Raw genomic sequence first — 10,860 nt, forward strand, 5'->3', positions numbered from 1 at the left:
GATTAATAATTTGATTTCTCAAAATAATTATTTGGGACTTTATGTTAAAGTTTTAGGTGAACATATTAGTTCGCTTGATAAAAAATTGGATAAGTTAACTGCTTTGATAATTCGAATAAAATCTGATTTAAAAACTTCTGAAAAGGCTTCTACTTCGAGAAATAAATTAGAAGACCTTTCTACTCATGTCCAAAGGCCACCTGAGATTCAGGATTTCGTATTTTAACCACTTTATGATCTAGAAGAATTTCTTAATAAAATGTTTTCAGAATTCAGTGCTAAACCTATGGATTTGTCAAAAGATTATGTTGATGAAATGGAAACCACTTTTGATTTAAAAAATCATGTTGCTTTAGAATTTAAAAAACTATGTGGTTACCCATTGAAGAATAGCGGTAATACTAAATTCGCTCATAAACCTAGCATGCAAACTTATTATTCCAGGCCAAGTCCTCAAGATGTGCTAATAGAGGAACGAGACTGGAATCAGACTAATACCTCTTATAGTGGGTCTGAAATTTATGAATGGAATCTTGATGGATTGACTGATCGACAGCTGACTATTCTTGTTCATAGAATACTTATGTATGCTACTATATGTAAAAATGTAAAAAATACAGATAGAAATATTTGTAAAATGTTTATTGCAAGGTTTACTAACCAACTCAGAGGTTGGTGGGATAATTATATGTGCTTTTGAGGTAAAAGTTGTTATGGTAAATGCTACAACTGACAACGAAGTTGTTGATAACTTGGGCATGACTTTAGTAAGAAATAAGGAAGACACAGTTTTTACCTTCGTCTTAACTGACTTAGAACATTTGAATGGTGGATTTACCAATCAGTATGAGACTGTTCGTACTTTATTAAACGGTCTACGATGTAGACACTTGGGAGAATTCAGATGGTATAAAGATACTTATATTAGTAGGGTGATGGAACTACCCAAAAACCGTCTTGAGCATTGGAAAACTAAGTTTATAGATGGACTTCCCCCTTTATTTGTTGAATGAGTTATCAAAACTCTAAGGAATAATCAAGGAGAAATTCCTCACAACACTTACAACTATGGTAAGTTGATAGGAGTTTGTGCTCAAGAAGGTATAAACTTATGTAATGAATTGAAATTATCCAGACAGCTTAAGATGGATAAGCTTAGAGAAAGATCTCAGTTAGGAGACTTTTGTACCTAGTTTGGGTTACCTGATACTTCTGCTAATAGTAAGAAGAAGAAGCATAGGGATTCTAGAGAATTCAATCCTGATAAACCTTATAGAAAAAAGAGGTGTAGACATAGATCTAAGGAAGAACGCGAAGATAGAAGATCCTTTCATAAGTCTAATAGATTTACCAAGAATAGGTCTAAGTGAGAGCTCGCCAAAATTAAGTGTTATAGGTGTGGAAATTTCGGTCACATAGCACCCAACTGTAAGCTTAAAAAGTTGAAGACCTTAGAACTCGATGAGGAGATTCATGACAATGTTGTTAGTTTCTTATACACTTCTGGTTCTGAGTCTGATTACGATTCTTATTCAGGGTCTAAAAAAGAGATCAAGTTACTTGATAATTCTGATAATAATCAGCCTGCTAATATGAATACATTCAATGCTTGTTATGGTAAAATTTGCTCCTATGAAAATGATGAATTTTATAAATTACACTGTCAATTTGAAGATTTGAATATTAATACTATTACTTCTGACAATGTAATATACCTTTTGAAAGAAGTAACTGATAATAATCTTCGTGAAAAAATTATTCCATTAGCTGTTAATAACAACACTAGTTCTTCAAAAAATGTTGAAAAACAAAAGAATGATTTTGAATTTGAATATTCTGTTCCTTATTCTTTGTTAGAAGTTAATAATCGACTTAATAAACAATCCACTTCTACAAGAGATTCGTCTTTTGATGATTTAAAAATTGAAGTTGAAACATTAATAAAATGAGATGAAATCTCTAAAACAAAATCAAATGATTTGTGATCATCGTCTTACTCAGCTTGAAACTCTGCATAACAAAGGTAAAAATATTGTTGAAGATAATACACATGCAAAAACTTTCAATCATGATCCCAGACAAGGTATGTTTTTAGGAATAATGCAAATTGTTACTATTCATAATTGTTATGTTAAATGTACCATATTGATTTATAATATTTTTTCTATAACTGATATTGCTATGATTGATAGTGGCGTAGATGTTACTTGTATTCAAGAAGGTCTTGTGCCTACCAAATATTTTGAAAAAACAACTCATATGATTAAATCTGCTTCTGGGAATGCTTTAGATATAAAGTATAAATTGCCTAATACTCGCATTTGCCAAAATAAATTTTGCATTCCATACTTCTTTTTCTTAGTTAAAAATCAGCTATACCCTCCAATTATACTTGGAACACCTTTTGCAAATGCTATTTATCCTTTTACCAGCATAAATGCTAAAGGATTTTCGGCTACTTATGAAGATAGAGATATTAGTTATATTTTAATCACTGATCCTGTGTCTCGTGATATTAATGCTTTAATTAATATGAAACAAAAGCATGTTGATTCTTTGCAACTTGAATTATTTAGTATGAATATATTTGATACTTTGAAATCAACTAAAGTATAGGAAAAAATTAAATTGATTTCTGAACAAATTGTTGTTGATATTTGTGCTGATCAACCTAGTGCTTTTTGGAATCGTAAAAAGTATATTGTTACTCTTCCATATGAAGATGATTTTTCTGAGAATGATATTCCAACTAAATCTCATCCTTGCCAAATGAACACTGAATTGGTAGAATTCTGCAAGAAAGAAATTGATAATTTGTTACAAAAGGGTTTGATAAAACCTTCAAAATCTCCTTGGTCTTGTACTGCATTCTATGTTAATAATGATGCATAAAGGGAACGAGGTGTCCCAGGTTGGTAATTAGTTATAAACCATTAAATAAATATTTAAAATGGATTAGGTATCCTATTCCAAATAAAAGAGATTTATTATCTAGATTATATGATGCCAATATATTCTCAAAATTTGATTTAAAATCATGTTATTGGCGAATCCAATTATTTAAAGAGCATTCTTATAGAACAGCTTTAAACGTCCCTTTTGGACAATATGAATGGAATGTTATGCCATTCGGTTTAAAAAATGCTCCTTCTGAATTTCACAAAATTATGAATGATATTTTTAATCCATATTTGAATTTTCTCATTGTTTATATTGATGACATTTTGGTATACTCAAAAACATTTGTAATGCATTTTAAGCACTTATACAAAATGGTTTGGTGATTTCTAAACCAAAAATGAGTTTGTTTCAAACAGGTGTTCGATTTTTAGGACATCATATTTGTCAAGGAAATGTCATGCCAATTTATAAAGCTATTGACTTTGCTTCAAAATTTTCTGATATTATTACGGATCGCACTCAATTACAAAGCTTTTTGGGAAGCTTGAATTATATTTCTCCCTTTTATAAAAATTTATCTCGAGATTTAGCCCCTTTATATGACAGGCTAAAAAAGTATCATAAATCACCTTGGACTGATAGTCATACTGCTTTGGTAAAAGTTATTAAACTTCGTGTTCAATCTTTACCTTGTTTAACCCTTGCTAACCCTGCTTGGCAAAAAATTGTACAGACAAATACGTCTAACATTGGTTATGGTGGAATATTGAAACAAATTTATGCCCATGAATAAACTGAATATTTAATCAGATTTCGTTTTGGGAAATGGAGCGATGCCCGAAAGAAATATGCCATGGTTCATTAGAGTATCTGCAAAGATATTTGTAGAACTGATACCTAACTGGTTCTTAAATTGGTGGTCATACCACGGTCCGACAATTAAGATTTTACTTGATCCATTTCTTAAGTTATACAAAGAATGTGTTAAAATTTCACCAAATCTTAACGAATTATATCGTACAGATCATATCTATTACATTGAAAGAATTGCACAAATCTATTTTTTCATTGAATTCTCGATCCCATGGATTCATAAATGGACTCTGGAGGTGGGATTTACAGAAGAACAAATCCCCTGTTTATATAGAACTTTCTATAATAATTTCTGGTATAAACTAATGAAAAAGGATCCCAAGACAAAGTCGTTATACGGACAAGAATTATTGGATCTCATTGAAAGAAGGATTCAAGAATACTGTCTTATTCCTCAAAAAGGAATTATACAGGAAAGCTTCGTCCGGCATATTGCCAGAAAAATATCCATTCAAGAGGAAGATAAAGATGAGATGATTAATAATTATCTCGAAGAAGTCAGAAGGAATTTACTTCTTAACATTACTCAATACAAGAAATCAGACACCTCCATGCGAAGTGAAGCGAGTGATGACGTCGCGGATATACAAGAGGCTCTGATACCATTTTGACAGGATATCCGATAACTAGCGGTAGTCCACGTGGTTATCATTAATCTAGTCTAGCATAGCATCCAAACTCTTTTTTTTTACCGAACTATGAACAATTTATTTATTTTCGGACGATCTCTGGTAAACAGGAAACTTTACAAAACTCAGAGAGATTTACAATAGGGAGAGAAAGTAGAGAGCGTTTTTCTCTAACAAACTTCTTTACACTACAAATGGAACTTATTTATAGAAAAGAAAAGGAATCTATCTACAGTGACCGAGGGTCCCTTATCAATGGGTCCCATATATACAGTAACATTTTATCTAATGTTGATCAACAGTGTTTCTACTATTGATAGTGGCTTTTTCTGTTGAAGATAAGCTTTTATAGGTTGTCTTCTTTTCCTTTTAATTTGCGGAGGAAATCTTTCGATTTTGTCAGCGTATCTTCTGAAGTAGGTTCACATATGGATGCAATATAAATTACAACTTATATCCCAAGACAAAGTCGTTATACGAACAAGAATTATTGGATCTCATTGATGCTGACTGCCACAACATCTTCTTCAAAACAAATTTGAAAGGCAGTAAAAGTAATACCAGTATTATTTGGTAAAACAAAAGATGCCTGAGAAGGATAAATAGCTTTGACAATATTAGTTGATTCATCTTTATAAGATCGCTCAAGAACATGGGTGAATAAAGGCAGATAAATTGTTATAAACCAAGGTACAAAGAACATAATTTGATTATGAAAAGCACAAGTATCATAAAACTCTTGAGAAATATTATTAAGGTCATCAGCACTATAAGTGTCAAAAAACCACGTTTTAAACCGGTTCCATTTATCACTTGAAAATTCATTTTGAACATATTTTCATGCCAGGGAACCTAGACTTTAATCAATCTGGTGTGCATCCATCATTAAGTATCATTAGGATTAAAATCCATTTCGGATGCAGAAGGAATATCCTTATCAGAAATATAAGACAATATATCATTGGCCCTAGCAATATTCAAACGAGGANCATTTATCACTTGAAAATTCATTTTGAACATATTTTCATGCCAGGGAACCTAGACTTTAATCAATCTGGTGTGCATCCATCATTAAGTATCATTAGGATTAAAATCCATTTCGGATGCAGAAGGAATATCCTTATCAGAAATATAAGACAATATATCATTGGCCCTAGCAATATTCAAACGAGGATCAATTTTAGTTTTATTTTTATTTTTATCAGTAGATATAATAGAAGATATAGTATGCAAAGAAGAAGCACGATTATGAGCTGGACCGTAAACCAGTTTAATCGGTAAAATATGTTGGATAGCAAGCAATCTTCTATCAGAAAATGAATGTCTATTATACGAGACTGTCTTTTAATCAAACTGAAAACAAATCTTATTGTCAGAATTTTGAGTAATATGAGAATATTCTGAATTAGTGACATAATCGATCATCTGTTCAAGAGGTATAACAGAATCTAAAGTCCAAGTAGTTGGAAAATTAATTCTTCCTATTTTATCGGTCTTCTAGTAGTGACCTTAGATTTAGCAAAATTAGTTTCTACTAAAATAGTTTGATCAGATGTATCATATAACTTACATCTTGGGTTTAACGTAGCAAGCAATTTAAAATAGATTCTATAAGATAAGCAAATCAATTCAGATTCAGGTGCATAATTATAACCATGCGTTTTAACATTCAAAGTTAAAGCATCAAGAATGTTAGAGTCAGTAAAAGATAACTGCAAATTAGGCTGAGTATTGAAGTACACTGGCCCATATGCCACCGTGGACTCTATAGAACCCATCAAAGATTATCAAAAATTTAAATTTGTAACATCACGAAGAGCAGCTAAAAATGTTTGTGGTAACCCTTTAAGAGTTAATGGCTTAAAAGAGATCTGAACCATGCCAATATGCAAGAACTTATATTGTAATTTATATAAATCAATATCTCATTTATTTAGCAAACGAATAGTCTGTTCGGACAAATTTAACGTCAACAATTGGTCAGTAGTTTTAATCAATTGCTTATGAGAGATTTTATCAAACCAACCATAATCATAAATGGTTTTAATATCAATTTTTGGAATACTCCATTTGTTTAACAAATCAAGGTTTTGAGGTATATCTACCTCTTCTAATCTAGTACTTTTAGTATTCGTATCTCCTAGATCCATGATCAATAGGGCATATCTATGCCGAACACTTCACATCAATCTCGTATTTACCATGAAAGTTCCTAGCCTCTGATACCACTTTGACATGATCTCTGATAACTGGTGATAGTTAATAATCGGTTATCATTAATCTAGTCTAGCATAGCATCCAAACTTTTTGAAATATATATAAATTTAATATATTTTTATGACTGTATGGAAGGATCTAATCCTTTTACCCGAGCAAGGGGTTTGTCGAGATTCAATACGTATTGTTATTGAGCCCATGTGTCTAGCAATTCTAACCGGGTATAGGCGCCTTTTTTCAACTCAATAACGGGCATAAAACCACGGCTGGCTAGACGAAGTCACTAAGACAAAGCCAATAACTTGTTGTATTAAATCTGACTATACCACCATCTCTGAACCAAGTCAAGAAACCATATGTAAATTTATCTATACATTGATAAAGTCTAGATCTTTCATGGTAGATATAAAAATGAAGTTAGTTATCCGACATAGATATGATACTTTAGCCGGACATAGTCACGACTTAGATCTGAGATTTACAATAGGGAGAGAAAGGAGAGAGCGTTTATCTAAAACCTACTTCTCTATACTACAAATCAAACTTATTTATAGAAAAGAAAATGAATCTATCTACAGTGACCGAGGGTCCCTTATCAATGGGTCCCATATATATATAGTAAAAATTTATCTACTGTTGATCAACAGTGTTTCTATTGTTGATAGTGGATTTTTCTGTTGAAGATAAGCTTTTACAAATTGTCGTCTTTTCCTTTTAGTTTGCGGAGGAAATCTTCCGCTTTTGTCAGCGCATCTTCTAAAGTAGGTTCACATAATTGAGCCTCTTGTATATACGTGACGTCATCACTCTTCACTTCGCATGGAGGTGTCTGATTTCTCGTATTGAGTAATGTTAAGAAGTAAATTCCTTCTAACTTCTTCGAGATAATTATTAATCATCTTATCTTTATCTCCCTCTTGACTGGATATTTTTCAGGCAATATGCCGGACAGAGCTATCTTGTATAATTCCTTTTTGAGGAATAAGACTGTATTCTTGAATCCTTCTTTCAATGAGATCCAATAATTCTTGTTTGTATAACGAATTTGTCTTGGGATCCTTTTTCATTAGTTTATCCCAGAAATTATTATAGAAAGTTCTATATAAACAGGAGATTTGTTCTTTTGTAAATCCCACCTCCGGAGTCCATTTATGAATCAACATGATCTAGAATTCAATGAAAACATAGATTTGTTCAATTCTTTCAATGTAATAGATATGATCTACATGATATAATTCGTTAAGATTTGGTGAAATTTTAACCCATTCTTTGTATCTTAAGAAATGGATCAAGTAAAATCTTAATTGTCGGACCGTGGTATGACCACCAATTTAAGAACCAGTTAGGTAACAGTTCTGCAAATATCTTTGGACATACTTTAATGAACCATGTATGCTTGTGTCTCTCATTATTGTAAATGAGGACTTTATCAAAAGCATGAATATAGTCCCAATATGTAAAATTCATAGAGACTTTATTTAGGCTTATCTGCCTTTCTGTCATTATGGATATGCCCCATTCTTCAACGGATATAACCTGCTTGATTATCATTTTGGAGAAGTTATAAACATTCTCGCTGTTGTCGTATCCTGAGAAGTGCTGGAATTCCGCACTACGTGTGTTTATTAGAATTGTCTCATAATAAGATCGGGTTTTGTATGACTCACCCGGGAAATATAATCCATTAACTATATATCGTTGGAATATCTTCCAGGATTCTTCTTTTCTCTGAATATCAGAGTTTTCTAAAAGAAATATCATTTCTTTCTTTGATACATTTTCATACGATTTAATATCATCAACCTCTTCTATAGCGATAGATGCAAAAGTATCACTTTGCTTCTGAGATAGATACGCCTGCAATTGTGCGTATAATGGATTATTTTCTGAAATATAATCCAGATGTATCAAAGAAGAAGCCTGCTTCTGAGGAATTCTGGCACTTATCAAGCTCATTCCTCCTATATGTATAATTGGAGAGCTGGATGAGGATCCGTATGACGATCCTGGGGATGATCTTCTCCTTCCTCTATAATTTCCCCTGCCTCTAGCCTTGGTTACCCAAGGATGGTCCATCCTACAAACGAAACATTTTGTTTTATTCGAATGCATAATAATTACTATAATAATAATTTTCGTCGTCAAAATCGACGACTTCTTCACAATAAAGAATACCTGAGATGTGTCTCTCATCATACTATCTATGATTTTTCATAAGATTTCCTCTTGTACATCTCTATTGAGAGGAATCACCTTTAATATAGTAATCAAGGTTTTTTCAGTAAAGAAGGGAGATAGAAAACTCATTGTGCAGATAAATATTCTCTAGATAAGAAATTTGGAAGAGAGTTATCACTTCCCTTTTTATAATGAATTTCAAAATCAAAAGGTGCTAACTGAGCTTGCCACCTAGCAAAAATTAATTTTGATGCATTATGCTTAAAATCTTTGTTGAACATATACTTCACACATTGAGCATCAGTTTTTATTAAAAACTTCTGATTATATAAATCATCTTGAAATTTTAATACGCATTTCACGATTAAATATTTCTTCTGGGCATCACTCCATTTCTCCAAATGAAATCTGATTAAATATTCAGTTTTGTCACGGGGATTAATTTCTTTCAATATTCCACCATAACCAATGTTAGACGCATCTGTCTCTACAATTTTTTTGCCAAGCAGGGTTAGCAAGGGTTAAACAATGTAAAGATTGAACACGAAGTTTAATATCTTTTACCAAAGCAGTATGACTATCAGTCCAAGGTGATTTATGATCCTTTTTTAGCCTGTCATATAAAGGGGCTAAATCTCGAGATAAATTTTTATAAAAGGGAGAAATATAATTCAAGCTTCCCAAAAATCTTTGAAATTGAGTTCGATCCGTAACAATATCAGGAAATTTTGAAGCAAAGTCAATAGCTCTTTGAATTGGAGTGACTTTTCCTTGACAAATATGATGTCCTAAAAATCAAACATCTGTTTGAAACAAACTCATTTTTGGTTTAGAAATCACCAAAGCATTTTGTATAACAATTGTTTTGAAAATGTCTAAGTGCTTAATATGCATTTCAAATGTTTTTGAGTATACCAAAATGTCATCAATATAAATGATGATAAAATCCAAATATGGGTTAAAAATATCATTCATAATTTTCTGAAATTCAGAAGGAGCATTTTTTAAACCAAATGGCATAACATTCCATTCATATTGTCCAAAAGGGACGTTAAAACTTGTTCTATAAGAATGCTCTTTAAATATTTGGATTTGCCAATAACTTGATTTTAAATCAAATTTTGAGAATATATTGGCATCATATAATCTATATAATAAATCTCTTTTATTTGGAATAGGATACCTAATCCATTTTAAATACTTATTTAATGGTTTATAATTAATTACCAACCTGGGGACACATCGTTCCCTTTTTTGCAACATTATTAACATAGAATGCAGTACAAGACTAAGGAGATTTTGAAGGTTTTATCAAACCCTTTTGTAACAAATTATCAATTTCTTTCTTGTAGAATTCTACCAATTAAGTGTTCATCTGGAAAGGACGAGATTTAGTTGGAATATCATTCTCAGAAAAATTATCTTCATATGGAAGAGTAACAATATGCTTTTTACGATTCCAAAAAGCACTAGGATGATCAACACAAATATCAACAACAATTTGTTCAGAAATCAATTTAATTTTTTCCTGTACTTTAGTTGATTTCAAAGTATCAAATATATTCATACTAAATAATTCAAGTTGCAAAGAATCAACATGCTTTTGTTTCATATTAATTAAAGCATTAATATCACGAGAAACAGGATCAGTGATATAAAGTATAACTAATATCTCTATCTTCATAAGTAGCCGAAAATCCTTTAGCATTTATGCTATTAAAAGGATAAATAGTATTTATAAAAGGTGTTCCAAGTATAATTAGAGGGTATAACTGATTTTTAACCAAGAAAAAGAAGTGTAGAATGCAAACTTTATTTTGGCAAATGCGAGTATTAGGCAATTTATACTTTATATCTAAATGATGTACAGAAGCAGATTTAACAATATGAGTTGTTTTTTCAAAATATTTGGTAGGCACAAGACCTTCTTGAATACAACTAACATCTACGCCACTATCAATCATAGCAATATCAGTTATAGAAAAAGTATTATCAATCAATATGGTATATTTAACATACCATTTATGAGCAGTAACAATTTGCATCATTCCTTAAAACATAC

General features: G+C 31.4%; 1 pseudogene; it reads left to right on the forward strand.

Annotated features, from left to right (window-relative positions):
- The first annotated feature begins 286 nt into the window (after positions 1-286).
- On the forward strand, positions 287-9,313 carry LOC125847251 (uncharacterized; annotated as a pseudogene).
- The last annotated feature ends 1,547 nt before the right edge of the window (positions 9,314-10,860 follow it).

This window comes from Solanum stenotomum, chromosome 12 (assembly GCF_019186545.1).
Source record: "Solanum stenotomum isolate F172 chromosome 12, ASM1918654v1, whole genome shotgun sequence".
NCBI lineage: Eukaryota > Viridiplantae > Streptophyta > Magnoliopsida > Solanales > Solanaceae > Solanum > Solanum stenotomum.